General features: G+C 40.1%; 1 protein-coding gene and 1 long non-coding RNA gene across 19 annotated transcripts in view; one reads left to right on the forward strand and one right to left on the reverse strand.

Moving 5' to 3' along the window:
* Positions 1–27,074, reverse strand: part of TENM4 (teneurin transmembrane protein 4) — a 1,582,078-nt gene that overhangs the window by 536,161 nt on the left and 1,018,843 nt on the right. The window lies entirely within an intron of this gene.
* On the forward strand, positions 6,659–26,676 carry LOC135406739 (uncharacterized). 2 transcript variants are annotated; one of them, XR_010426456.1, is made up of 2 exons: positions 6,659–6,858; positions 25,758–26,676. It is a non-coding gene; the product is annotated as an uncharacterized LOC135406739 (long non-coding RNA). The 2 variants fall into 2 exon arrangements; XR_010426454.1 differs by lacking the exon at positions 25,758–26,676 and adding an exon at positions 8,120–8,309.

Consider the following 27,074-nt stretch of genomic DNA (forward strand, 5'->3'; position numbering starts at 1 on the left):
CCAATGACATTTTGTCAACAGGAGCCCAAAATTATTTGTGAAGGAACTACTGACTTATGTCTTTTTATTTGTTTATAATGAAAATTGATAATTCAGGTAACAAATAGACAGTTTTTTTATTTGAATTTCAGATCTCTATTAAAACAACTATGGAAAAATGGTATTTAGAAATCTCTTGTGTGATAGAGAGTTTTCTGTGTTAGGTGCTGCATAGGGACTGTCTACCAAAGAACCTTCAGGAGACAGAATAACGTTTTTCCAATGCAAGTTGCATGGGAATAGGGATAAACAACCAATCTACTGGAAAACACAATTCCAGCAACAGTTGTTTGCAGTTATGAATGTACAATCCTATCTTTATATTCCACATGTGGATATAAATTGTCAGCCTTGCTCTGCACTTACCCATATGTCATATCTGTGAAATATTTTATTATATAAACAAAGCCATGTTTCACTTTCTATGGGCCAGTATTTCCATGCAGATCTGACATCAAAAGGGGTGCTGGGTTAGACTGTTATTATGCCGTCTGTCAAGAAGCTCAACCAGTGCCTTTCTGCATGCAGAACTGGGAGACAGTCCTTTCCACTTAATCTTGAGACAAAGAGCAAGGCACATAGCCTTTCTCCCCATTCCCTTCTATTAAATGAGGGAACCAGCTGTTTTTTTCCACAGGGTGTGAAAGTTTGTAAAGTTTTCAAATGAGTACATGAAATTATTCATGAAGAACATAAATATCAATGGCTTGATTCAACATAGCAATAATCTGTCTTTCTTTAAGACATATACTACTCTACATCATCACAGCATCTGAAAAAGAACCAAACCATATAATATTTCACCAGTAACCAAGAGCAATAGAAAAGTTCTGTGACTTCTTGGTGCTGCTATGGCTTTTCTCTTTTGTAATAATTCTTAGGTTTTAGAAGGGAGAGTTTTCCATTTTTGCTCTTGCTTTGATTTGTGGTTTTGATGGTTGATTGATTTTTCTGTGTAACTGATTTTATTTTGCTGTTATTTGATTTACTGAAGTCACAGTTTTGAGGGATAGAGGGCATGTCTGTGTTCTGAGCAAACTTCATGTTATGTTGGAAGGATTGTTTGCAAGTGAGCACTAGACATTTATAACACCCATGCAACTGTCATTTTCCATCAGTCAAGACTTTGCATTGGTAGATGGAGAAATTGTTACAGTTATCAATAGCAGTGCAAAACCAAAGGATGAAGACATTAATGATCAAATAAATTAGATGGCACAGATTGCAGGGCATTCCACCAGAAACAATGATGTAAACCAGGTGTAAAATAGGGTTGAATCTAACCTCTTGTTCCCTTGCTCAGTGCTAACCTCTGCTATGAGGTTGGGAAGGTGTGCCCAAGGTGTTGCCCTGTCTGTGCTGATGGAGAGGGGTGATACCTGAGCTCTGCTTATCGCACTCGTGAGGACCGGTCCCAAGGATGCTGTTCTCACAGGGGCTGCACTAAATTCGACTTCACCTACAGAGGTAATTCAAATACACAAAAAACATTCACAAGCTCTGAGGCCAACTCTGAGTGTCTAAGCCAGTAACCTGTCTTAGTTTCCAAAACAACACAGATGCATTAAAAGAGACTGGTGGGAAGGATCTTTGTTTTTTTTTTTTTTGTTTTGTTTTTTTTTTTCTAGTTCCTGATACAGACTCAATAACTACTTGGGAGAGCATCAGTTGACACAGGCAAACACCGTGTCACAGATGCTTTTAACAGTGCAACAGGAGAAATTATTGCATTGTAGTGCCTAGGACTGTTTCCAGACAGTGTTTAATTTACTTCTTGGTTATAGTCTTAATATTCTCATCTGTGAAATGAGCTTTAACATCTACTGTAAAGCAAAAAATTTTTCAGTATATGCCCAACTATGCCAATGCAGGATGTCCTGGGAATATTAAAGTAGTTGCCAAACAGCAACGCACAATTTTTTAATTATTTAGAACCCTTCTGCCACAGTCACAGATAAAAGACAAAGGCTTGGCAGAGAAAAATGAGATTAAACCCCCTGCACCACCAGAAAACAAAGAGGGAATTTGGAATCACCAGGTGTTTCTTTCCAGATGTTGTCTCTGATGATGCTGTTGAGTGGGTTTAACTCTTGAGCCAGAGGATACATATGAAAGCTACTGTTCTGTACCCATGCTTATCTGCATCTTTTTAATACAAAAAGCACAATTCAAGCAGAGGAGGTTAATGATTTCCCACACAATGTAATCTACTTTATAGATCTGTATAAATGTTTTATAGCAACACTTGATTATGTGATGTCCCAAATGATTTATCAAAGAAGCTGATGTAAAAGACCAGGAAGAAATGCTGGGGAATTAACTATCTAATTCTTTCTGGGGAACAAACAAACACTCAGAGCCCTCAGGAAACTTGAAACCTGTCTGGTGCAGAAAACAATGTGTAATTTGTTTGCCTTTGATGACTCTCCTTAGTTGCAGGTAGTAGTGATAAATTCACAAGTTGTGACAAGTAAAAAGAGATCAGGGAAGATGCAGTGCACATTAAAGTTGTTTAATCACCTACAGAATACAGTGTCTTCAAAGCAGGTTTACCCCACTGTGCTTTATTGCTCAAACTGGGGGGAAAAAAGAGGAAAAGCAGGCTGCACAGTGGACTTTGAAAGGCTGAAATAGCAAAATATCAGGAACAGAATGGTAAATAAAAAATGCAAATTAGCTGAAATGCAGATTAGCTAGGAGAAGCATATTGTCCAACTTCCATTTTTCTGATCTCAACAGTGTTTGTCCAGAGAAGGGCATTAAAGCTGGTGAAGGATCTGGAGCATAAGTCTTATGAGGCTGAGGGAGCTGAGGATGCTTAGTCTGGAGAAAAGTAGGCTCAGGAAAGACATTATCAATCTCTACAACTACCTGAAAGGAGGTTGTAGCCATATGGGGTTCAATCTCCTCTCCAAGGTAACTAGTGATAGGACAAGAGGAAACGGCCTCAAGTGGTGGTAGGGGAGGTTTGGATTGGATATTAGGAAAAATTTCTTCATTGCAAGAGTGATTAAGGATTGGAATAAGTTCCCCAGGGAAGTGGTGAAGTCATCCTCCCTGGAAGTATTCAAAAAAAGAGAAGACATGGCACTTTGCAAAACAGTTTTGTGGGCGTGGTGGTATTTGGTAAAATGGACTTGATGATCTCACAGGTCTTTTCCAACCTTAATGATTCTATGATCTCAAAAGACTGGTAATCAGGACTATCCCCCCTACACAGGTTACCAAAACACAACATGCATCTGTAGGTCTTTCTGTGTGATCAACATCTAACGCCAGGCTTGGAGCAAGAGCTTCAGTAATTGCAGATCAACACTAGCTGTGTCTGTTAGTGAGGAGCTTCCCTAATCTCCTAGGGAACTTTTAAGGAGAAAATAACATGGCGAAGATTGACCAGGATCCTGTGCTTTTCAGCACTCCAGCAATCTGGTGACGATCCCCTGATCTGTTAATTTCCCTCATGCTTGGACAAGACAGACAATCACAGATTCTCTGTGAATTGTAAGCACTTTCATGAAGCATTTGAATGAGAAATGCAGAGGTCTGGGTAACTCTAGAGAGAAATGAAGCTCATATGGTAATGAAAGCTCATTTAACTACTTTCTTATTTTTTAACCTTTGGTATCCATGAAACTGGCTTTTACTATCCTCCTTTATGTAAAAAACAAAGTAATCTTACTTTTTTTCTAAATGATGAGCTATAAGTACCTAGAATAAACAAGAAAACAGTTTACAATTGTTCCAGAGGAAATCTTCTATTCTGACAGTGAGCATCTGTTGGCTGCAATCTTTTATTAGTTCAAGAGAGAAGAAAGCCATTGCAAGATGAAGATCTATTTCTGACTTAAAAGGCCAAAGGTGACACACATATTGACATGCAGTCACTGAACACAATTCTGGTACAAAAAGTGCTCACTGAACCCACAGGGTTTTATCTAAGTTAGAAAAACTGTATTGAGAAAGTAGCTTTGTAGATTTGGTTATCAGAAAGAGTTAGTCTGGATAAACTAGAGAGCGCCAAAAGTATGACCACTAACCTATGATTGTTCCCACTGTAAAACTGCTGATATGGCCCATGGCAGAGTTTTGATCCAGCACTTTAAAATAATTTTGGAGAATATTTTAGGTCATATAGGCAAGGGAACATCGTGAGAGGGTGTGTGCAAATGTTCAACTCTATCTGAAGGAAAAGAGAGCTTAGAGGAAAATTCCTCAACACTAAAAGTTATACGAAGCAATATCTTTGAGTCCATCCTTTGATTTAATCAACATGGGAGAAAAAACAAAAACCAAATTAGACTTCAAGAGGAAGTGCAGTGCCTTGGTCATTAATGCCTGAGAGATAAAGAAAGGGACATTCACTGGGATGTGGCCAACATCATAAATCGTAGGAGAAGAACAGAACAAAAGTAAAAGATGGCGTAATCAACAATAACTTGCAGAGGTAGGTAATCAACAATAACTTGCAGAGGTATGCTTTTACATGCCCAGCACTATGGAAATAAATCCCACCTAAGCTGTTACTTGTATGAAGAAAGGAGATAATGTTTGACATCAATGTTTACTACCTCTTAACTTCAATGAAGTAGCTCATACGGGCAAACAGAGTCCCAGAGGCTGAGGTCTGTAGGAATCACAGAATGGCTTGGGTTAGAAGGGAACTTTAAAGCTCACCTAGTCCAACACCTTCCACTAGACCAGATTGCTCAGAGCCCTGTTCAACCAAGTCTTGAATGTTTCCAGGAATAGGGCAGCCACCACCACCATCCAACACCCTGCCAATGTTTCTCCACCCTTATTGTAAAAATGTTCCTTAAATATAGTCTGAATCTATGATCTTCTAGTTAAAAAACATTAGCCCTTGTCCTATTGCTACAGGGCTTATTAAAAAGTCTGTCCCCATCCTTCTTATAAGCTCCCTTTAAATATTGAACGGCTGGAATAAGGTCCCCCCAAAACCTTCTCTTCTACAGGCTGAACAACCCCAACTCTCTCAGCCTTTTTTCACAGGAGAGGTGCTCCAGCCCTCTGATAATTTTTGTGACCCTCCTCTGGACCCACTCCAACAGGTCTGTGTCTTCCCTAAATGAATACCAGCTCTGCATCATATTTACAGCTGATGCAATATTCCCTTATTGGCTGTGAACTGCTCTAGTTCTTGAAAAGGTACAAGACATTGAGGATCTGTAAGAGAACTTGAAAACAATTAAAAAGGTGACTAAAAATGTACCCAATCGTTCCTTAATGAGAAAATACTTGATCTGAAGCCGCTCAAAGAAAAACACTTAAAAAACTGTTAAACAGCTTGCTGGAAATCACAGCCCCAATGGTCTGTCTTCAAAACAGAATTCCAAAACCCCCTTTGAATTTATGTGCTTTTGTATTTGTTCATGGAAAAGGCTGCTTCACTAATATGATGAATGATACTTAATGTTTACAAAAGACAAGAATTTGTGGCTCAAACTTGGAATCAAGCCATACTGGTTCAGTGGAAATTAGTAGTTGCCTGCCAGGAGATAGCTGGTCCACTAAGATGCTTGCAGTGTTTTATTGCCCGGATTAATTAATGTTAATGGTTAAGAGAATGATAATCTATTGGCTTCCAAGAGGGAATCGGGCAGTCTTCCCTGCTCAATGGAGTGTTAGAAGATTGGAAATATTTGAGGCACCAGGGGCTACTAGGAAGATTTAAACAAGTAAATGCTTGAGCTGCCCATTCCTGGAAATTTGTTATTAGAAGGTTTCCTGGAGCTGAAGTGGATATTATTGGTTCCTAATGGACTTCTATTCTTCTTAAATTTCTGGGAATTTAGGGTTTACAAAAATCTATGCGTTTGATACTGTTTCTTTTTAGTCTTTCACTTTTTAATGCATTATACACAATCTTGAGGTTTAGTTGTCATTTTCTGTTTTGATCAGTTTTTTACAGAACAAGTCAAGTCCTTGCCTAAAGTATCATTACACAACAACTATTTTCATCCTCCTAATATATTTAATTTTTTTATCAAGATGTTAATCTTTCGTTTCAAAACAGCACTGGGTGTATTCTATGAAAGACCAAATCCATTTTGTTTTCCTTTTTGTATGACAGCTAACCCTTTGCTTAGACTTCACTTGGAAACACACTTGCATATCAAAGATGAACTGAGGAAAGGAACCATTTATTAACTCAAGTATTTAGAGACTTTGAGCCATAGTTAAAAACAAACATATTGTGAAAGAGGACTCAAAAACATTGGAGTGAGATAATAAAGACTCTGCCATTCTGTTTTTATGGCTTCTTTATATCAATAGATACTTTTTTCTACAGAATACAATTTTCACAATTATTATTTACAGAAATATTGTATGGAATATTTCTAATACACTATTTAAAAGAGGACTAAAACACCCTAATAATAAAGAAGTTGTCAGTCTAAGGACTGGAAAACTGGTGAATAATGGAATTAGAAACTGAAGAGATATATGCCATTGGTATATAAATGTTCCTCAAGGATTTTTTTTTTTAAATGTAAGGCTACAGAAAATATTCTCTGTTAACTAGATTTAGTAATTAAAGCTCTACATATGCATTAGTCTAATAAGAAAAAGGAAATATTTACATTTCTCATGTTTTCCAAACAGTACTCCTGTTCCTATTATGTGACAACGTAAACTTGGCTGGAAACATAACATTCTTTTAAATATTTCTTAGAGGGAAAGTTTTCTGTTTTTGAGGATTGATCTCCCTCATGACAACAAGTCAACATTGCTCTGCATCTTTAATCTGAGAAGTATGAGACAGGTGTGGAGACTTTCTTGGCATGGAACTGTACATTGGTAAGTTCTCTCTATCTTTAATTTATTTCCTTATAGCAGCTGGCACACTACATTTGTAAACCATTCCTCTAACTTTTTTTGTATGAAAATTTTATACCCCTTCAAGGACACCTACAAGTCATGTATTGACTGGATGGGAGGCTGTCAGCTTCTTGATAGTATTTTCAGTCCCTTCAGTTTTATCCTCAGAGAAACAGTCTTTGTTATCCAAGCGTGGCTACTCAGTATATGTTTTGCCTGGCACTGATTCAGGCACTGCTCTTTTCACTGATGCAAGCTGATATCTGCCTACACTTTCAAAAGCAGAGTTTGAAAACACAGTTTAAAAATTACTGTGGCAGTCACAGATAAAGACAGAAGAAATTGTGAGATCATTTGTGTGACTGCATGTATGTCACAAGCCATTACATTTAAGCATTACACCATATTAATTTCAAAAAATCACTTTGACTAAACTGCGTAGATCCAGATTCATCCTGTGTAACACAAGGTACCCAGTGAAATGCCCATCTTTGTTCCTTTGTGGACTAGAATCTATGGAAAAAACTAACCACTTAAGAGGGCAAATTGGACCAGGATATGAACTGTCCTTTGCAGAACTACTCCTCATGTACACAAGGATGGCCTTAAACTTGTAAAAAATGCCTGGGAATTTAAATGGCCCTGTGACTACTCACAAGGCAAAAGCAAAAGAACATCAGAGAAATTAAGAAATAAATAGAGAACAAAAACAAAAGTATGTGTGTCCAATCCTCACATATAAAAAGCAGAATTTTTTATGCCAAAAAGATGTGAAAACTAGAAATTTTAAGGGAAATGCAACAGTATAGGTAAGCTTTCCCATTAGGAAATACTAAATACACAGAGGTTTTTCAGCTTGCCGGAGGCAGCTGAGAGAGACTGTGAGTGAGACACAGTCTGGGTGTTTTCATGATCCCTTTCAATACCAGAGTTCGCAAACAGCAAATGAAGCCAGGTGGCATATTGACCCAAAGGGAAGGGATTTGTGTGCATGTGTGTCTTGGGTTTAAACATGAGAGCATTGTTACGCTGCACAGTGTGTAGTTATGCTGTGGTACTCAGAAGTCTGATAAAATGAAAGAAGGAGTGTTTATTGTCTAAGACTTCTGTCCTCCAGAAGTTTTTAAACAAATTTCATCATTTAACTACTGGCTTCTTAAATAGGAAGCCATTTGCTTATTTGAATTGTGCAGGAGGCATAAATGACAAAAAGTGAGAGAAAAAAATCTTTGACTTGCAGCTTTTTCGGCTCCAGCTACAGACATTGTGTACACACAGAGTAGTAGCTCAGGAGTGACGATGACTGGTATTGGGCAAAGCAACATCTGTCTGAGAAAAAACATCTGGACTGCTGCAGTATTCAGTGAGGAGCAAAATTTATCTTAAAGATTTTCCCCATGGACTGGCAAAAAGGCACTTTTTACACAGAATTGTTTTTTACGAGTCCAGAAATTTCTCACCGAAATTTTAAGTGTACTATGAAGTGGCTATTACAGATGCTCTTTTAGGGAATTTTCCATTAACATCACATCAGTGATATTCAAAACACTTCCAAAAGCCATCTGAGAGCCAGACCAGATCTCTTATATTGGAGATCAAAACAGAGAGACCCTCACACTCTCTCAGTTTCCAAGGGTTTGGATTCTATTTCAGATATTCTCTGCTGCACTTGGGCCACATTAAAATGCTAAAGAAAGCTGTGAGACCACCCTCTCAGGTGTTCAAGCAGCAGCCTGGTTGAGTAGCTCATAAATTCAGAGTAGGGGGTGGCTGGAAAATGCTGCCTTCAGCTGTCAGATCCGAATGTCACAATGAATAGGCATATGTTTAAAAAAATCACAGACTGTTCTAACCTCTACAGCAACTGGATCCAGAAGAAAATATGCTCTCTGTTTTTAAATAATTATTTGTGTCCCAGAAGTCATATGCTAGAATTGTAGCAGTTGTAACTGATCTCATATAAGCAAATTCTGCCTGATTTAAAAGAATACAGTTCCATGGTTAGGAAACACAGCAATTCGTAAATTCAATCAACATGTTTTTAAACATTTAGTGACATTAAAAAGAAAGTGACTGGCTTTAGGGTATATGAAGTATTGCAATCCCATAAAGTTTAAGCACAGGCAGAGAAGAAGAATAATTGCTAAAGCAAACAGCTCAGCAGCTGGCTTAGTTGTGTTTTTCAACTAGTGGTGATGAGCATGATCCTTCCTTGCATCCTTGCAGCTGCAAGTAGAGATGGCTTATAACATAAAGAGTAATGGAACTACAAAATTATCAAAATTGGAGAGAGATTGGATGTTAGGAAAAAAAAATTCACTGAAAGACTGGTCAAGGCTGCACAGGGAAGTGGTGGAAACACCATCCCTGAAAGTGTTTCAAAAAAGCATGATGATGTGGTGCTTAGGGATGTGGTTTAGTGGTGGAATTGGCAGTGCTGGTTTAATAGTTGGAGTCAATCTTTTCCACACCCCATTGTGCAGGCTTGAAGGCCTTACCCACATTTGCAAGAATATACCACCTAAGGAGTCTTTCTGCTGTGCCTTTTGCAACTGGACGTGCCTGTCTTGTATCGGCCTTTTTAGCCACCAGCACGCTTGTAACAAACGTGGGTAAAGCCCTTCCCAAATCTTCGTTCGCGAAGGCCAGCCATGCTATGCAATCTTTTCCAACACTAATGATTCTATGATCCTGATATGTGCTGCAATATTTTCATCACAGAATTGCATCAGTAAAGAAAGATGCTGGATTGCAGTAAGACATCTCTCTGTAATAATTCTGCGGCTCTCTGGAATTTAACTTGGTGATTGAGCAGTTCTCCTGCTTTTGATCATCAGATGATGAGTGCTGCTTGCCTAAGTAAGGAGTCAGTGTTCTCAAATCGACCATGTACCTGCTGAGATCAAACAGCAGAGTCACCTGTGAGATCTGACATCATATATCCAGGAACACTCTTGGCATGACAAAAATGACTCGTGGCTCTAGTGATGAGGGATTTACATTCATCCAGCAGGAGGTGAAAGAAGACACCTTCTCACTATGTGCCAGCAGTTCTATGATACGGCCAATGGAGAACCCTCCAGCTCCTCACTCTGCAAAAGCCCACAAAGACACAAACTGTACATTGATGACCCTACATTGTCCACTACAGAGGACAGTTTCATGTCCTTCTTGATTTGTAAAATTGAGGCCAAAGTCCATATGCGCAGCAGCTACTCTACATCCCTCTCTTGTATGTTGTGATTTCTATGATGCCTCAGCAGTAAGCAATTCAGGTTATTGCTACTCAAGGCATCCAGATCCTAAACCATACTATCAGCTGAAAGAAGAAATCGTGACACACAACTTAAACATGGCTGTCTGATCTCATACCAGTGTGTCAAGTTTAAATGATTTTAAATGATTTCCTGATTTGTGAGCAAGAATTAACATTCTTGCTTAAGCTATGAAAGAAAAAACCAAAACAACAAAACAAAACTAAACACCTAACCACATAGCTCCATTAGAAGTTGTTTTATATGGGTCACCTTAACTCTAAAAAATGAGCCCATTTGGAAAAATATATTAAACTCAATATATATTAGACATATCAAGGAATCATAGAAGGTTTTGGGTTGGAACAGACATTAAAGATCATCTGGTTCCAACCACCCTGCCATGGGCAGAGACACTTTCCACTGGACCAGGTTACCCATGACCCCACCCAAACTGGTCTTGAACACTTCTAGGGATGAGGCATCCACAGCTTCTCTGGGCAACCTGTGCCAGTGCCTCACCATCCACCCAGTAAAGATTTCTACCTAATATCTAATCTAAACCTGCTCTCTGTAAGCTTAAAGCCATTTTCCCTTGTCCTGTCACTCCACGCCCTTGTCAAACACCCTCTTCAGCTCTCTTGCAACCTCTTTATATACTGGAATGTGCTATAAGGTCTCCCTGGAGCATTCTTTTCTCCAGGCTGAACAATCCCTACTCTTTTAGCCTGTCTGTATACGATAGACTGAAGTGGTTAAGCTAGAGACACACAGGAAATCAGTTGCATGCAGTGTCTCAGACACAGGGACAATATTCTCACCTACCTACAAACAGTAATTAAAATGCCCAGACACGTGAAGAAATGTTTTTTCTTAATCCTATTAAAGTTCACCCATTACTACGAGCCCACTCTTGTTAAATGCATGGTTTGCTCTAAGTGTTATGCAATTGCATACTACCTGGAATACTTAATTGCTTCCCAAGAATAGCAAATGGTTAACAGCTCTCCAAACAGGGACTGTGGAGCCAGCTCCCATAAATTTCACTGCAGTTCACTGCCTTCATTTATACCAACTGAAAAATTGACTTTAAGGGGAAAAAAACCAACCCGAAAATACAAAATACATGCACAGGAGAAGGAGATAAGCTTTACACATCTTAAAAAGCAAATGTGGAACCAGTGCTACAAAGAAGAAGCTGTCTGCTGCAAGAGAGAGTGCAAAGTACCTCGGAGGTGTCAAAATACGCAGGTATAGAGATACAGCTTCCTCAGCTTAATGGTCTGATAATATCACTGCTGAGACCTAGAAAACCATTGCCTTGACATCCATTTCTGGCAATGTTGATATAAACTCCACAGTGGTGGGGCTAGAGGTAAATTCTGGGGCTTTGCCTGCCAGGCTGATGAAAGAAGGGAAATCTATTTCAGTGCTTAAAAGACAGAGTGGCTTTTGGTGCAGAAGGTCAGACAGATACATGAGTAAGTTGCTGTATAGGAGTAGTCTCAAAGAGGACTACTGAAATGAAAACCCGATAAGGACCTGGAACAAGATCCTACAGTCTATTAATGCCCTGGAATAGTGTGAGAGAGACACATGGGAACTCAGACATAAGGAAAGTGGTATTTTTTTTGTAGTGTTGACAATAAATATGTTTGTTCTATGGTAGTGAAAAAAGCCCTTGGAACAAAAAGCCCTTGCAGACTGATATGGGAAGAAAAGCCTGTTTGTGGTGAATACAATGAGGAATTTGTTCATGGCAGTGCAGACAAACCCATCATTTGAAATCTGAAGTCGTTGTTTTGACCCTGTTCACTCCACGTTACCAAGTCAATCCAACTGGGCATTTAATTCCCCCAGGGTGAGGAAATCCATCTCTCTTCTTTCTTGCAAAAAAAAGAAAACTGACTGCTCTGCATGTATTTCCAGCAGACTCAGGCCCAACAGGTACTGCATCCCACTGATGGCCAACTACATATCGCAAGTTTTGCTGTCAGTCCACATTAGAAAGCTGTTCTACACTTGAACCTCCACCAGTGTTTTCTTCATTTCAGACTAAATCCTAGCTAAAAATGGAATTTATAAGTTCTTCTCTAACATATTTTAGGATATGCTCATTTCTATAGAGATTTCTAGTACAAAATGCCTTTCAGGAAGCAGGGTGCAATGAAACAGCAAGGTCTAGAAGCAAAATTAATCAAAAAGTACAATATGGAGAAAGAAGAAAAATGAGCAGTCTATTCCAAGTCTTCGTAAACAATCTACTTCTATGAAAATTTCAAGTAAAAATTCAGGGAGGAGGACAAGGATAGGCCTTTAATTTGGTGAGACCCCAAATCAGCACAGGAATCAACAGCAAAAGCATAAGAGACATCTGGCTGATCACTCTTTGGGCTGACAATTATATGCAGGCTGTAGTTTGCTGCTGGAGCTGGGCTTTTCTGGGTTGCAAGGACAGTAAAGATAGTTTTTGGATTGAGACTGTTCTCAGACACTTATCAAAGGTTCTATTCCAAATTTACTACCAGCTTAATGCAGGCTCCCTTTACTATCATATGAGCATCCTCAGTTCTCCATCTCAACACAGGAAATGAGTTGTGAGTTAAATAATTATCTGGGTTAAATAATTTAGGCTTCTAGAAGGAAAACTCAGCATCCAGGCATTATTTTAAAATTAATAAAACAGTACAGGTATTGAAGAAGCAGCAGAAGCAATAACCCTATCCAGGTACCTTATGTTTTTGAACCACTGCAGCAAAGGAATTCATGCATTTCAAGGGTAGAAAGAACATGATCTCCTGGATAACAAATTGGAGATTCTACTGTGGTATCCAGAAGATCTAGTTCTAAATCTAATAGTACTCTATGTCCAAGATCTTTGCACGAGGCACCTAGTCCACAAGTATGCTGTTTGGCACTTTGTCAATGGGCAGTCCAGAGGCCACAGTCAGCTCACATGAGATAACATAGTGGCCAAAAAATTCTTCCAGTCTGGTTTGTAAAAAGTCTCCCCTGTCATAATAAGGTGCTAGGCATTGCATCAAATATTTCTATGATGGTAGATCTGCCAGAGCCTGGCTTCACTGTGAGAGTCCTATACCTTGAAGTCAGGAGGACATTGCAATGAGTTAGTCAGGGATAGCTCCGCTAAACACCAGTTATCTTGTGGTCATCTTCCCTAACCAACCATCCAGAAGATGATGGGTGTCAATGACAAGGTGAAAAGTAAGTGATATTTGTTCCAGGGCAGCAGGGACAATAAACCCAGGCAAGCAGGAGGTCAGGACATGGGTGTATGATTCTATGGGTGCATGGGTGATCGGCTCAGAATGGAGAATTAAGGGTGTCATGTGGCTGTGGAAGACCAAGGACCCAGAAGAGTAAACTTCCAGAGCAAGAGAGCTGCTGAATGAAGTTATCTCAGAAGGTGTACTAGTGGCAGTGTTAGGGAAATAAAAGGTGGTAGTAGATCCTCTTAATTGATGATGTGGTAATACTAGAGGCAAGTGTAGGGATAGAAATAGAAGTGAGGAGGAGAGAGGAAGTAAATAGAGGCCTTGAAGAAGGAAAGGTGTTGGAATAAATTTTGAGCCAATGAGCAAATAGTAATGGGTAATAATAGTACTGAGATGTTAAGAGCTTGTGTTTTTGCTGAGGGAACAAGAAGATGGGCTGGCTTATAACAGAAAATTCACATGCGAAGTAACAGCAGGCGTTTTCAGTGCAGCCTAGATTTACATCCTATACAAAGATATCATAGACCTACAGAATGGTTTGGGTTAGAAAGGACCTTAAAGATCATCCCATTCCAACCCTCTTGCCACATGTAGAGACATCTTCCACTATACCAGGTTGCTCCGGGCCCCACCCAACCTGACCTTGAACACTTCCAGGGATGGGGCAGACACAATTTCCCTGCGGAACCTATGCCAATTACTCACCATCCTCACAGTGAAGAATTTCTTCCTAATATCTAATCTAAACTTACCTTCTTTTTGTCTAAAGACATTGTCCCTTCTCCTATCACTACAAAATAACGTATCTCAAAATAATGCCTGTCTAGGAATACCAAACTGTCATGCACTTTATGTTGTGGCAAGCTCTACAGGAAACAAGCCCAGGGACAAGGGCAGCTCCTGGTTACATCAATGCTGCCATTCTTCCCACAGGTCCTGAGGAAGGACCAGAGCTCCAAAGAAACTGCCTGAGGTGGAGTATATCAAGGACACAGCATTATCCATTCTTGTCTGTTTGCCCAGAAACACACTCATCTTTCATAATCAGCAAGACAGCAGCAAAACTGTCTGGCATAGCACCACATTTTCATTTTTCTTCATTTAATTGTGCTCTGTCCCATGGCACAGATCAACAAGCAAACAATAACACGCAAAAAAGAAACCGAGAGCTCGTCAGCAGGTCTGACTGGGGAGATTTACTTCTTGAGAGCTGGGCGAAGAGCCAGATCCACCTGACGGTGGGACTAGCTCAGGGACATGGAGGTAGCACTGGATTTCGTAAATAATTCCAAGAGAAGAGGCCAAAAAACTTGAAATCTGAAAGAAATAATCTTTCAGTTTCACATAGCAGGACATAAAGGTCCACATGGAGAAACTGATTCAACTCTGAGCCAGCACCACACAACACTTCATCCTCCATCATAGCCTCCACCGCCAGAGATTTACGAGAACAGAGCAAGGTTAGGTTTCATATTTTTCCAACCTGGTAAAAGAATTCCATGGTTTAACTGAAATGGCTTTTCTGACACATCATTTCTTAATTCTTGCTCATTCCTGCCCTCCATTCCTTCCACAATCTCTTCTCCCCTTCCTCCTCCCCCTAAATCAGACTGTTTCCATGAACAGCTCAACATTTCTGTGCAATCTTAATCTGGTTTTCCAAAAGGTGTAGGAGTCTCTTTTTCCCTCTCTCCCTGGCGTGTGCTCTCTCTACAGCAGAGACTGAACCTGTTTTCCTGGTCATTTTCTAATGAGAACTGACTTCTCATCCATCTGCAAGATGCAGGAAAAAATTATGCCCTGTGCTTAAACTCACACAGTGGGAAAGACAGCAGGAAGGAGAAAGAATGGTGTGTCCTTACTATTTTCCTTGTCCAAAAGCCATGGTAACCCTCCAGCAAAACCCTGTGACAACAGAGACAGCTCTGCCATCCTCGGGAAGATTCCAGAGGCTAGACCACAGTGCCAGCTTAATTTAAAACAGGCAATGGAGGCAAACAGGAGCTACAGCATGCTTCATCCATACAGCATCCTGAGATAAGAAACCATAAGACCACAGCTGAGTAGTATCCAGCTTGCCTATTGCACTTGTCCTGCATGAATGTCAGGAAACTTAAAAAGGTTTTTAAGTATGGTTAGCCCCCTATTATATATTGACCAGCTGATTCATGCTGAAGTGAAGTGAGTTCATCAAGGTCATGCAGCAATGGCAAAGCCCAGAATAGCCAACACAATGAAGAAAAACCTCCCACTCAGCAATCATCACATTGCCTTGTTGACATCAACAATCACATATTTTTGTAATGCTGCCATTCACAACATATCTGTGACACAGGGGATATTTTGAGGACCCCTTGTTCTTCCTGCTACACACAGAGAATTATCTGAAGTCATGGGATGTGGTGTAACAAGACAACATTGCTTATTTCACTAGACCGGGATGGGGCAATCATTTTGCAGGCTGAGAATGGAGCATGGGGAGTGGGAAAGGTATGCCCACCTTACTAAAGAAGTTCAAGTAAGAAGAAAGCAAATGGAAGGTTCTGCAAAAGCACAGACATGTTGCTTTTATCTGACATAGCAAGTCCCATCTACTGTTCTCCAGTTTTATCCAAGTGCCAATTGACTCTACTGTATGTCTGTTGCTGGTGTTATTCCTATCTGCCCTTCAGACTAGATTCCTGCCTTGCACTCATTTTAGGTCTATATCCAAAGTTTGCCCAGAAACTTCATCTGATCCTGAAGTCTAATGATCACGTTCCTTTGCAACATTTTATGTATATATCAAGATAAACCAGTACTCCATAGAGATATTTCGATCCCTATTTCCATGCTGCTTAGAATTATGTTTTGTGCTCTAGTGACACAAAAGATCACTTGCCTACTTTCGGTATTGCTCCAAAATTATGATTGGCAGACAACTTCTAGATTCATGTATTATAAGGCAGGGCGCTCTCAGATGAGCAAGTCTCAATTTTAGCAAAAAATTTTCTTTTCCATGTAACAAGTCCTTGCTATGCATCAGGGTGTACTTCAGGATCTTCCACTGTATTTAGGCATACTCTGTTCTTTGGCACAGCAGGGGATGAAAACACTATTCCAGGATTGCTGACACTTTGTCAGTGTAACTGATTTCAGAAGGTAGCTGTGTTCTATATTTTTGATAGACTCAAGATATAAATTTTTAAAAAATGAACAGCAAGAGAAACATGGAGAATGGGAAGTTGATACTGTGAAAAAGCAGTATTAGCAAGCAACTGGGTCCCCAGCTTTCTAGAGACTTCTGCTATGAAATCTGGTTTCTTACTTCTTCCCTTGAATTTCTTCATCTAAATAGTGATAAAATTGTGCTACTAACTCCCGACATGAAGAGGAAGATAGCAGCTCTGTCCAGACAAGATGGCAGTGCTGCATTGAATGCCTGTCTTGTGCAGGAGTGGCCTGGCAGAAAGCTTTCATGTGATTTTTTTTTTCCCTGCTAGAAAAACACACCAAAGATAATTCAGTCCATTTTGCAAATTTTTCGTTGCAAGACATTATTCTGTGAAATTCCCCAAGAAAACAATGGTTGGTTTAACAAAGCATTTGTATAAGAGGAAGAGGGATGCTGTGAGGTATGTACAAGAGTTAATCTCTTGTTTCACATGGAGTGAGTAAGGAACAGAAGGTGAAGAAAGAAAATGAAGACCTGTTCTCTGTCATTTTTGGTCCTTCTGATGAAGACTATTTCATACAGTAAATAAGAAATGGTTTGGGTTGGAAGGGACATTAAAAATCATCCAGTTCCAACCACTCTGCCATGGGCAGGGATGCCACCTACTAAAAGAGATTGCTTAGAGCTGCAGACAACTCGACCTTAACACTTCCAAGGATCCACACTTTTTCTTGGCAACCTGTGCCAGTATTCACCACCCTCACAGTAAATAATTTCTTTCCAGTATTAATCTAAATCTACCCTGCATCAGTTTGAAGCCATTACTCCTTGTTCTATCCCTACATGCCCTTGTCAAAAGTACCTTTCCAACTCTTCTGCAGCTTTAGATACTGGAAGGTGCTATAAGGTCTCCCTGGAGTCTTCTCTTCTCCAGGCTCAACAACCCCAACTCTCTCAACCCGTCTTCATAAAACAGGTGCTCCAATCCTCTGATCATCTCTGTGGCCTCCTCTGGACCTGCTCTAACAGATCTATGCCCTTCCTGTGCTGAGGACTCCACACCTGGACGCAGTATTCCAGGTGAAAGTACAATATTAATGTAGTCATCCTGATCTCATGTTACATTTGGCGGTTACAGCTGACCCAGGAAAGTTCTCCCTGCATTCTCACTTGGCAGCAGAATTTCTCCTTCTGTCCCCAGATTTCTCATGTAATGAGGCAGCATGATTGTCAAGCCAGTTGCTGAGTTTCACCCATAAGGTGAAGACACTACAGAGGGTACAATTATACATTCATAGCTGGCAGTGTCTGTAGAACAGGCTCCTGGCAGGGTTGTGCAGGTGCGAGATCACGGTCACCATAACCAGGGTATGATCAGTCAGTTCCTCATCCCACTTAACATTTTCCAGCTCATGGCTTCATGGGTTGTCATTTTAAGAACAAGTGGAAGACCCTCATCAGACTATTCCTCTGTGCCCTTCTATCCAGGGGCACAAGCATGTCTAGAAAAATCCACTGACCTGCAGAGAGCAATTTAGCCCTGCTGCTCTGATATTAAAGTGGCAGGTCTGTATTAAAAGCACTCATTATGTCTGGGGAGGTGAATTTCTGTTCAAGTAAGGTTGAATAGTGCCTGCTTGACTTATGTCAAAAAGTTGTTCTGTTAATTTATTTGGTTAATCCTGACTCTTTCCCTGCAAATGGCAACACTATTATTAATGCTAATTATCCTAGGCCAAGTAATGCGATCGTTGTGAAAGGAACAGATTTGATGTATGCAAGTAACATCTAATATGTGGTGTGATATTGCCCCGTTAGTACTCAACAAAAATATATTTCTGATTATTAAACACAGGAACTGGAACCTCAGTTCCATTAAGTTAATGGTAAAACTCCCAGTAATTAGAATGTGATGAGCATTATTCACTTTCATAAAAATCCACTAATTTCCACATTTTTTATATTTGAGTAAGCAAAAGGAAATGTCAGTGTGCCACTGTCAAAGAGTTTATTTACTCTTGTCTTCTCTGTCCTCAATTTTAAAAATCAGATGTCTTTCTCACTCCATCTTACCATCACTGAGCCATGGTGCTTGACATATGTGTAACCATGTCACTTAAGTGACACAAACTCTGCCTTAGGTTCTTAGATCGAGTCAGAAATTGCACCTGCTTCCCAAACTTTATACTGTTTTAAATATAATAAATGAATGAAGCCAGTATTGGACCAGAATAGGAGAATGTACTCATGCTTTTACAACTTCTTAAAATAAATCTCTTCACTCTAATCTCAAAAATTTAGAGGCAGATGCTTTCTCTTTCTAACCAATTGGATTATTAAGATATGTAATTCAAAGACATTTATTTGAGGTTCAAAATATTCATTATTGTGACTGGGGAAAAAGGTCTAGCTAGAAAAAATTGTCGGATAAAAACACCTCCACAGGTCCTTTTTTACTCAAGCCATTCTGTGACTATAAAATATTTTGAAATCCCAACTGAATGTCTTCTCCACAAGTGCAGGTCAACTCTCTGCTGGATGCACTACATACATAACTAAGACAGGATGCCCCTATCATTCTTTATGTACCTTGGATAACCCACTCACATGTTAACAGCAAGTCTAACACATACAGTAGATATTAGACTTACTCGACATATCTACACATCAGCACAGGTGTGGTAGATCTCAAGGTTCCCAAATACATCAGTCCTATGAGACATGGACTTCCTATAACATCAAATCATAGAATGATTTGGTTGAAAGAGAACCATCTAGTTCCAACATCCCTGCCATGGATAGAGATACCTTCCTGGCCTTGAACACTTTCAGGGATGTGGCAGCCACAACTTCTCTGGACAACCTGTGTTGGTGCCTCATCATTCTCACAGGGAAGAATATCTTCCTAATATCTAATATCATCCTGCCCTCTGTCAATTTGAAGCCTTTTCCCCTCGTCCTGTCACTCCATACCCTTGTGCAGAAGTCCTTCTCCAGTCCTCTTGCAGCCCCTTTAGATGCTGGAAGGGGTTCTAAGGCCTCCCTGGAGCCTTCTCTTCTTCATGCTGAACAATCTCAACTTTCTCAACCTGTTTTCATATCCACCAGGTATGACCAACAAGTTTGAAGTGGGAGGGATGGGTTGAGTTTCCACATTGTGTGTAGGCCATCTGCACAGACTAAAAATACACCAGATAGCAAGCTCAGTCTTGAGCAAACTTTCACATTAGTCAGCAAGCTCTAAACACAGCCACATGTCTGCTCTGCCTATAAAGCTTGCCTGACACTTTCTGTTGCGTAGTACATAAATAATGTTGTGATTCTATTCCCTGTCTGCATTGATTCACACTGGCCTTTACAACTTCATATTAGATGACCCTGCTGTCAAAGGTAAGACCTGTCTGTAGAAAATCTAAGGACCCAGACCATAAAGCAATATTTACTATGTTATGACTGTCACCATAACCTGCCCAAGTGCTTTTGGTGAGTACTCCCAGCTCTGGTAGGGTTTTCTTACCTGAGAGGTCCCAACAGAACTGGAATCACTTCACACAGAATTCTCTTAATCTTCCTTCCTACATCAGTTTTCCAAATCCTTTATATTCCTTGAGATTATTGTCTTGCAAACAAACAAACAAACAAATAGGGCACTTCCTCTAGTATATCTTAATTGCCATAACATTTAAAGAAGATACATGATTCCATGATTCCTCTAATCCAAAAGGCTAATGAATAATTTTTAATCATACAAAGATGTCATGTCCTATAATAGTAAGCAGCCTAAAGAAAACAGGAGGAGTTGGTAGGCATATGCTGGCTGGCTTGCTCTTTCCGTAGCATGAAAAAAATGCATCAGCCTGCTGCTGGCTCCTGACTGCACATGCCAGTCTTTACTTCAGAGAAGTAATCACTTTCTCCTCAACTCGTTCCTCTCTCTTTGTCCTTTGATTGCAGATTCCAGATGGGTTCGGTAGCCAGTAATTACTTTTATAACTAGAACTCACTTGCAATGCATCGGGTTAATGTTAATGGCATTCTCTACAGACACTCATAATCTTCTCCAACTTCTCTCGCATCCCAAAGATTGTATTTCCTTAATACTAACCAAACTGTGATCTCTTATCTTCTTTTCCTTTTTTTTTGACAACGGATATGTGGGGAGGGACAATTTACATTTTTCCCGGCTCTTTCCCTCTCCTTCACTATGTTTATTAAATCTGTATCTGTTACTTTTACATCTTAATGCCAATGGATTTTTTCTTTTAATTACAGCAATCTGATTTCAGTTTATTTAAATGCTGATTTATGTTTATGCTATCCCCTGGTATCAATTTCGTTCTAACTAGATCCCAGTGTAACTTAATTACTTGTAGTCTTGTCATTCCAAACTAATGCTAATTAAAACAGTTTTATTACTGGAAGGTATTAAAGACTAAGCCCTCCACTGTTCTATAGGAAATAAAGCAAAATCAAGGTGAAGAAATAGAAGATTTAGTAAACCAGAAAAAAGACTGGACAGGAATGACCACTACATCTGTTTTATTCGATCACACAATGTGTGGTAGTTGCCCAAGGTTCACAGCCTGGTTGTATTGCCTGGTCTGGTGATCTTTACCTGTGCTCACACACCATTGCGCCCATCTCCTCTTTTATAACCCTGCCTAGGGGCAAGAGTTGCAGAAGATGAAGGTGCACACCTATTGGTGGTCAGTCTCTCCTCTCTTCATGTCCCCCAGTGTCCCTCTTTCTCCCCCTCTGCCACACTTCTCCATTCCTCCTCTCAGTGGTATCTCACCTTCTCTCCATCCTTTTCATCACATATCCCACTCTTTGCCATTCCCTCAAACCACACACTTAACCATGGTCAAGAAAAACAGTGTTTTAATCCAATCATCTTCCTTCTATGCTTAGCACGGACACTGTTTTATTGTGTCCAGGAGATGAAGCTGAAGGACTGACAAGCCTAAGCTTTTCAAAGCAAGCGCTTTGCAATCAAAGAGAGATCAATCCTCATGGAGCTGTATGGAGCAAGTTTAGGTTAGATGTTAGGAAATTTCTTCACCCTGAGAGTAGCTGGAACAGGCTCTCCAGGGAAGTGCTCACAGCACCAAGCCTGACAGAGTTCTAAACCATTTGGACAATCCACTCAGGCACATGGTGTGATTCTTGGGGTTGTCCTGTGCAGTACCAGGAGCTGGATTCAATGATCCTTGTGGGTCTCTTCCAATTCAGGATATTGTATTAAGGGTTTTTTCCTATGAGAATTTGAGACCGTATGTACTGAGCAAAACAGAATATATTGCTATGAGTCTTCAAGCAAACTAGAGGAGTTAGTAGGCTGGTAAAGCACCAGCTGAGTGCAATTATCTCTTGTGCAGTGCTTGTAAACTTTACCTGCCACTTCAACACTCCCCATAAATCCCTCTGACTGCAGCATACCACTGCGGCTTCCCAAACTCCCTCCCCATCTCAGACTCAGCTTTATTTTCTTCCACCTTACTCCTAAGTTCACATTTGCAAAACTGGTAGTAAACTAACTCAGTTATTTTAAGAAAATCCCAAAGTCCTTACTCTTTAATACTAAAATAACTCCACATATATCTCTTCAGGCTTACATATGCACGTATATGCAAATCTGTACAGTATTGTACTCAGGTGCTTGGCTTTCCAGAATAGTTTTTTTGTTGGTTGCCCAGTAACTGGAACACATTTGATACACATGTGCAGAAGACACAATTTTTTTTCCTGTGCACCCAAATTAGGAGGCAGTGAAGGCTACTGTTATTTCTGCTCATGAGTAAGTGACATCTGTGGGAACACAGAAAGCTACAGAGTGTGTCTGTCTGGGGCTAATTGATTTATAAAACTTGCCGACAGACAGATGTGAACAAACACTCCCAACAAACAACATGATTACAAATTAGTTTTGTCTTTTTATAGGAGGTAGGCTAAAACACACAGCAAGTATAAGTAATGAGTGCAGGAGACACGTTATTTGTTTTCTACATCCAATGAAGCACAGGGATTGTACTCTTTTTTTGTGGGGTGGTTTTCTGTCGGAGTCTGAGAGTAAGGAAAAAAAGTTGAAGAATGAGCATGATCTCTACAAAGTGGGAAACATATTGCAGTACCCCAGGAAAAGAAGTAAATATAATCTCTCTGAGCTCTCTGTCTGAATTAATGGTTTATAGCTGAAGTGGATAGGTCTGACTTTTATTAAGGAATTTCTATGCTGTTTTGCTTAATGAAATTCACTCCTACACAAACCAAGCAACCCAATTTCAGGATTTGTGCTTTAGAGGAGAAGGGAGTGTGAACTTCATCACATTTCTTTGGTAAGTGAATAAAATTGTGAAATTCCTTTGAATTGTCTATTAAATCAATGGACAATACTGGTTTCCCCAGGAAAAGAAGGGAGGGTGTGAAGGGAGAGGTGAGCCTATGAGACAACTGAAGTTCTCTGTGTGGTTTTGTGGATGCTGAGATCACTCTCTAAATGAACTAAGTGCTTTTCTCAGTGTCCCAGAAAAAGCTAATAGGAAAAAAAAAAAAAGAAAAAAATCCTACCTCTTCATACCTACATTATTTCTGAAAAAGAGTTTTATGTACTATTGTTTAGATGAGAATTTCAGTACATTTTCCCATATATAAGCAGGAGGAAATAAGAAATAGAATTGAAATTAATTTGGCTCAAAGTAGTTGAAATTGAATTTAAAAAAAGTATTAAACATGACAACAGATCACAGAAATTCAAAACAAAGCTTCTTATTATCCCTCAAATTTAACATCCCTCAAAAATCCCTGTTTGCCCCACCTGGTTTCTGCTGGTCCCATTGCCAAGCACAAGGCAGCAACAACAGGGACTAGTAGAAAGGAGTATGCTGTGCATGCTTGTATTTTATACAGGAGGGCTTGCCATCCATCATCACAACTCCAGAGGGAGAGGCAATCCTGATTCTTTCCTCTACAATGCTTTCCACCACATCGCAAAGAAATCTCTGAGATAGAGTACATACAAATGTTAAGTGCAGCAGCACAAGGATAGAAATTGAAAAAATAAAGAAAAGTCATTACTCATCAGTCTTAAGATTTACAGTCTTCAAGGCCTGGGAGGTTGGGAGCTGAGGACGTGCAGCAGCAGACACTGCTGCTTCTCATCTAAGGCATGACCTTCCCTGAGTGCCCAGCCCTGGGCAGGCAGATCATGGGGAGAAGGGCAGAGAAAACTTGTGCTACTCAGTTCTTGGAGTGCTGCCCTTGCACATACCCATGTGCAAGGAATTCAGAGCAGCAATACTCGGCATTGGATCTGGGAAGGGCAGCTAGCAGCTTGCAGCAATTTTGATGGCCAGCGAGGGATTTTCAGCACGACAGCTGAGTGCAATCAGGGAGAGGTAGGCAAAGCATTCCTCAGAGTTGTGGTTTCTGGAGGTAGCTGGATACAGAGGCAGACCCTTGCATGCAGAGGGTTGCTGGATTCAGGGGGGTTCACAGGATTTAAATGGCTGAGGGTCCGTGGTGCAATGAGGTTTAGCACTGAGGGTCCTGTTACCCTCATTGGCATCCAGCAGAACCTGGTAGGAGGAGGATGAAATGCAAGCAAATTGAGGTCCCAAAGTTCATGTAGACTCTCCAATCTAAGCTGAAGTCTTGGCAGACAGGACATGCCAGTGGGACACAGGACACTGAGTAGTCCTGGGAAAATGTTAATTACTCTTGTCATTAAGAGCAGCAGGAAATGCGTCTTTGAGAGCAGCTTGTCTTATATACAGACATGCACGCATGAACCCAGGCACAATCCAAGGCAGGCTTTAGGAGAAAAGGCTGCTGCTCAGTGTAAAGGAAACTAAGTCAATATTATCTTTTAATAACAAATCCAAAAGGAGGCAAGCTGTCCCAAAGAATGAGCCAACAGAAAGCCCAATTCACAGGAATATGACAGATCAAGGGGCCTCAGTTGAACAAATTACAATGTGCAAATATTTGGGCTGATGAGCTTGATGGAGATTTAAGTTGTAGAGACCACATTAACAACTGACATCCCAAACTGCATAAAAAAGAACCTCCCCCAACTCAGAAACTGTTTTTCCTGCCTTGGTAGAAAACATTTTTCCTTCATGCTGTGAGAAACAACATTTTTTTTCATCCCCGTGCTTGCTCTCACTTTTCTGATGACTGCTCTGAGTTTAATAAGCTGCTGTCAGACATGTGCAGTTAAAGCTTGGGGTTGTGTTTCTGTTTTCTCTTGTTCTTTCACAGCACAATTCCAGCAGTGTTGCTTTTACAAGGCATGTTGCAACTCCTCACAGGAACAGTGCAAGACAAAAGCAAGGTGTTTATAGAGCACTGAAGCATCTCTCCCCTGCTGTGGTTCATATGTGCAAGGAGAAGGGAGAAATAAGATCTCTTGTAGTCCCTCTTCATCTTAAACCCATTTGAGTTTTTCCTAAGTGCTCCCTGAATAAACAGGACAGGAAGAACTATGTTTTATACACTTGGAAAATGCACAAGTTAGCCCAGTTCCAACCTCCACCCCCCCACTAGAACATATTGCCCCATCCAACCTGGCTTTGAACAGGATCATCTGAATGGAAGGCAAATTTTGCATTACCCTGCTAATGTGTGCTTCACATCAGTTAGACCAAGGCGCTTGCTTTTGTATTTGTTATGGTTATCTCAATTGCTATTCACTGTCTGAAGCCTCTTTTCAGCTGCCATTTTGAACTGATCACTGTGCTAGACTGAGGAAAAGCTTATGACCATACGGTAGCATTTGGCTGCTCACCCATACTCAGGATTTCACCCAGTTTTCATTGACTTTCAATGGCATCTGGATAACTAATTGCCACAGGCACCTTTCGAAGCCTCAGCTATACTACTCCAAAGTATGCAGGCTACTTTACAGTCTAACTACACTAAACAAAAGGTTCAAGCCTCCCCAACACTTGCACCTACTGTTAGATTCTTATTCCTTAAGTAGTAAAGATAAGTCAAGCAGGAAGAGTGGTTGTGCCAAGTCTCAGACCACAATGTGTAGCTGCAAGTCTTGGGAAGAGCTGAGCTAGTCCCACGAGCATTATCATCCCCCCCTTGCAGTGACCATCACCAGATGCAGCAGGAAAGCTGCTGAGCAGCCAGTGCTTTGAGATGCAGGTTTTATTTCATGCTCTGCCATTGATGTCCAGTAGAGCCTCTCTCATGTTACTTAACCCTTGTGCCACTTTTCTCTCTTAGGTCACAAAATGTTGAGGACAGCAAACAGGCTTCCATTACCTGTGTGCAAAGGATCTCATCTTGGAGGCTCTGGTATCTGGAAAACATCTATGAGAAATAATAGCTGCAAAGTATTTCTGTGTCCTCAGAAGAAGTGTGTGGATTTGCCTGCACTGTGTGAGCTGACAGCACCCACTTAACTGACCTGTGAAAGTGGCCGTACTTGGTTTTGGCAAGTTTTTTCCTTCATAGCCCCACAATTCCTGCAGAGCAAAGAAAATGCTTTGAACAGGATGATCTAGAACAGAGGGAGACAGCATTTAGCGTAAAGAACTATGTGAAGCAGGAAAAATTAAAAAGAAACCTCCGCTACTCTAAAGCAACAGCAAGACCATTGCAGAGGTCAGAATGGCCAGGGCTGTAATAAGCTTCTAAAAATGTATGTTCCGCTGCTGAATTGCTTTGCCCTTGTCTCCAGAGCTTCTCAGGGAATTGTATTCAATCTCAGGTTTTATGAAGACGAGCTCAATGAAGATTTGGTCTGCAGCATTTCTGGCTGCAGTCTTTCTGGCTTTAGCCTTGTTTGTGTGTGATTATTTTTTTTCCAAACCATAGAATTGCTGAAAGGTTTTATACCTTTTCTAGTTTCTCCCGTCAAAGGTTACGGATAGACTCATCATCTAATTATTTTGTTTCCATCTTGTAAACAAGATCTGGAGAATAAGATAGCAAAGAACGTATTTCTGCTTGCATCTTACAACATGCCTACACTGAAAGAAATTATACATAACAAAATTTCATTTCAATTTCCTGTAACAGGGTACCCTGTGAAATGGAAAAGAGAAGACGCTGTTAGACACAGTCTGTACTGTATAGTTCTACTCTGCTCTGAAGGGCTGCTAAATGGAAACTTTCAGTTTCAATAAACCTTTTTTTGACATATTTACTAATATTAATAAATTATTCAAATAGAAAAAGAACAAACGTTCCCCTGAAAATATCCACAGATGTTATTTAAGCAGTCTTTGCCTGGAATATAGGAAGGCCAGATTTCTCAGTTCTAAAAATCTGAAAAATAAGTTGACTATAAAGCACAAAGAAACTGTTCTTTAATTGATTTTTTATTTCTTACATCTTTCTTTTCCAAGTTCAGTCAAAACTAAAGAAAGTAAATGTGTAAATTAACGTTTTTAAAGTTAGATTTTAAAAAGTCTTGCTTGCAGTAAATTTTAGTAGGCTGTGCTCCTTCAAAAGCAGCTGGAATATACCTAACTGCATGCATGTTCAGAATATAATATATAGCATATAATATGTCATATAGAGTATGTAGCACATATC

This window comes from Pseudopipra pipra, chromosome 2, assembly GCF_036250125.1.
Source record: "Pseudopipra pipra isolate bDixPip1 chromosome 2, bDixPip1.hap1, whole genome shotgun sequence".
NCBI classification, from domain to species: domain Eukaryota; kingdom Metazoa; phylum Chordata; class Aves; order Passeriformes; family Pipridae; genus Pseudopipra; species Pseudopipra pipra.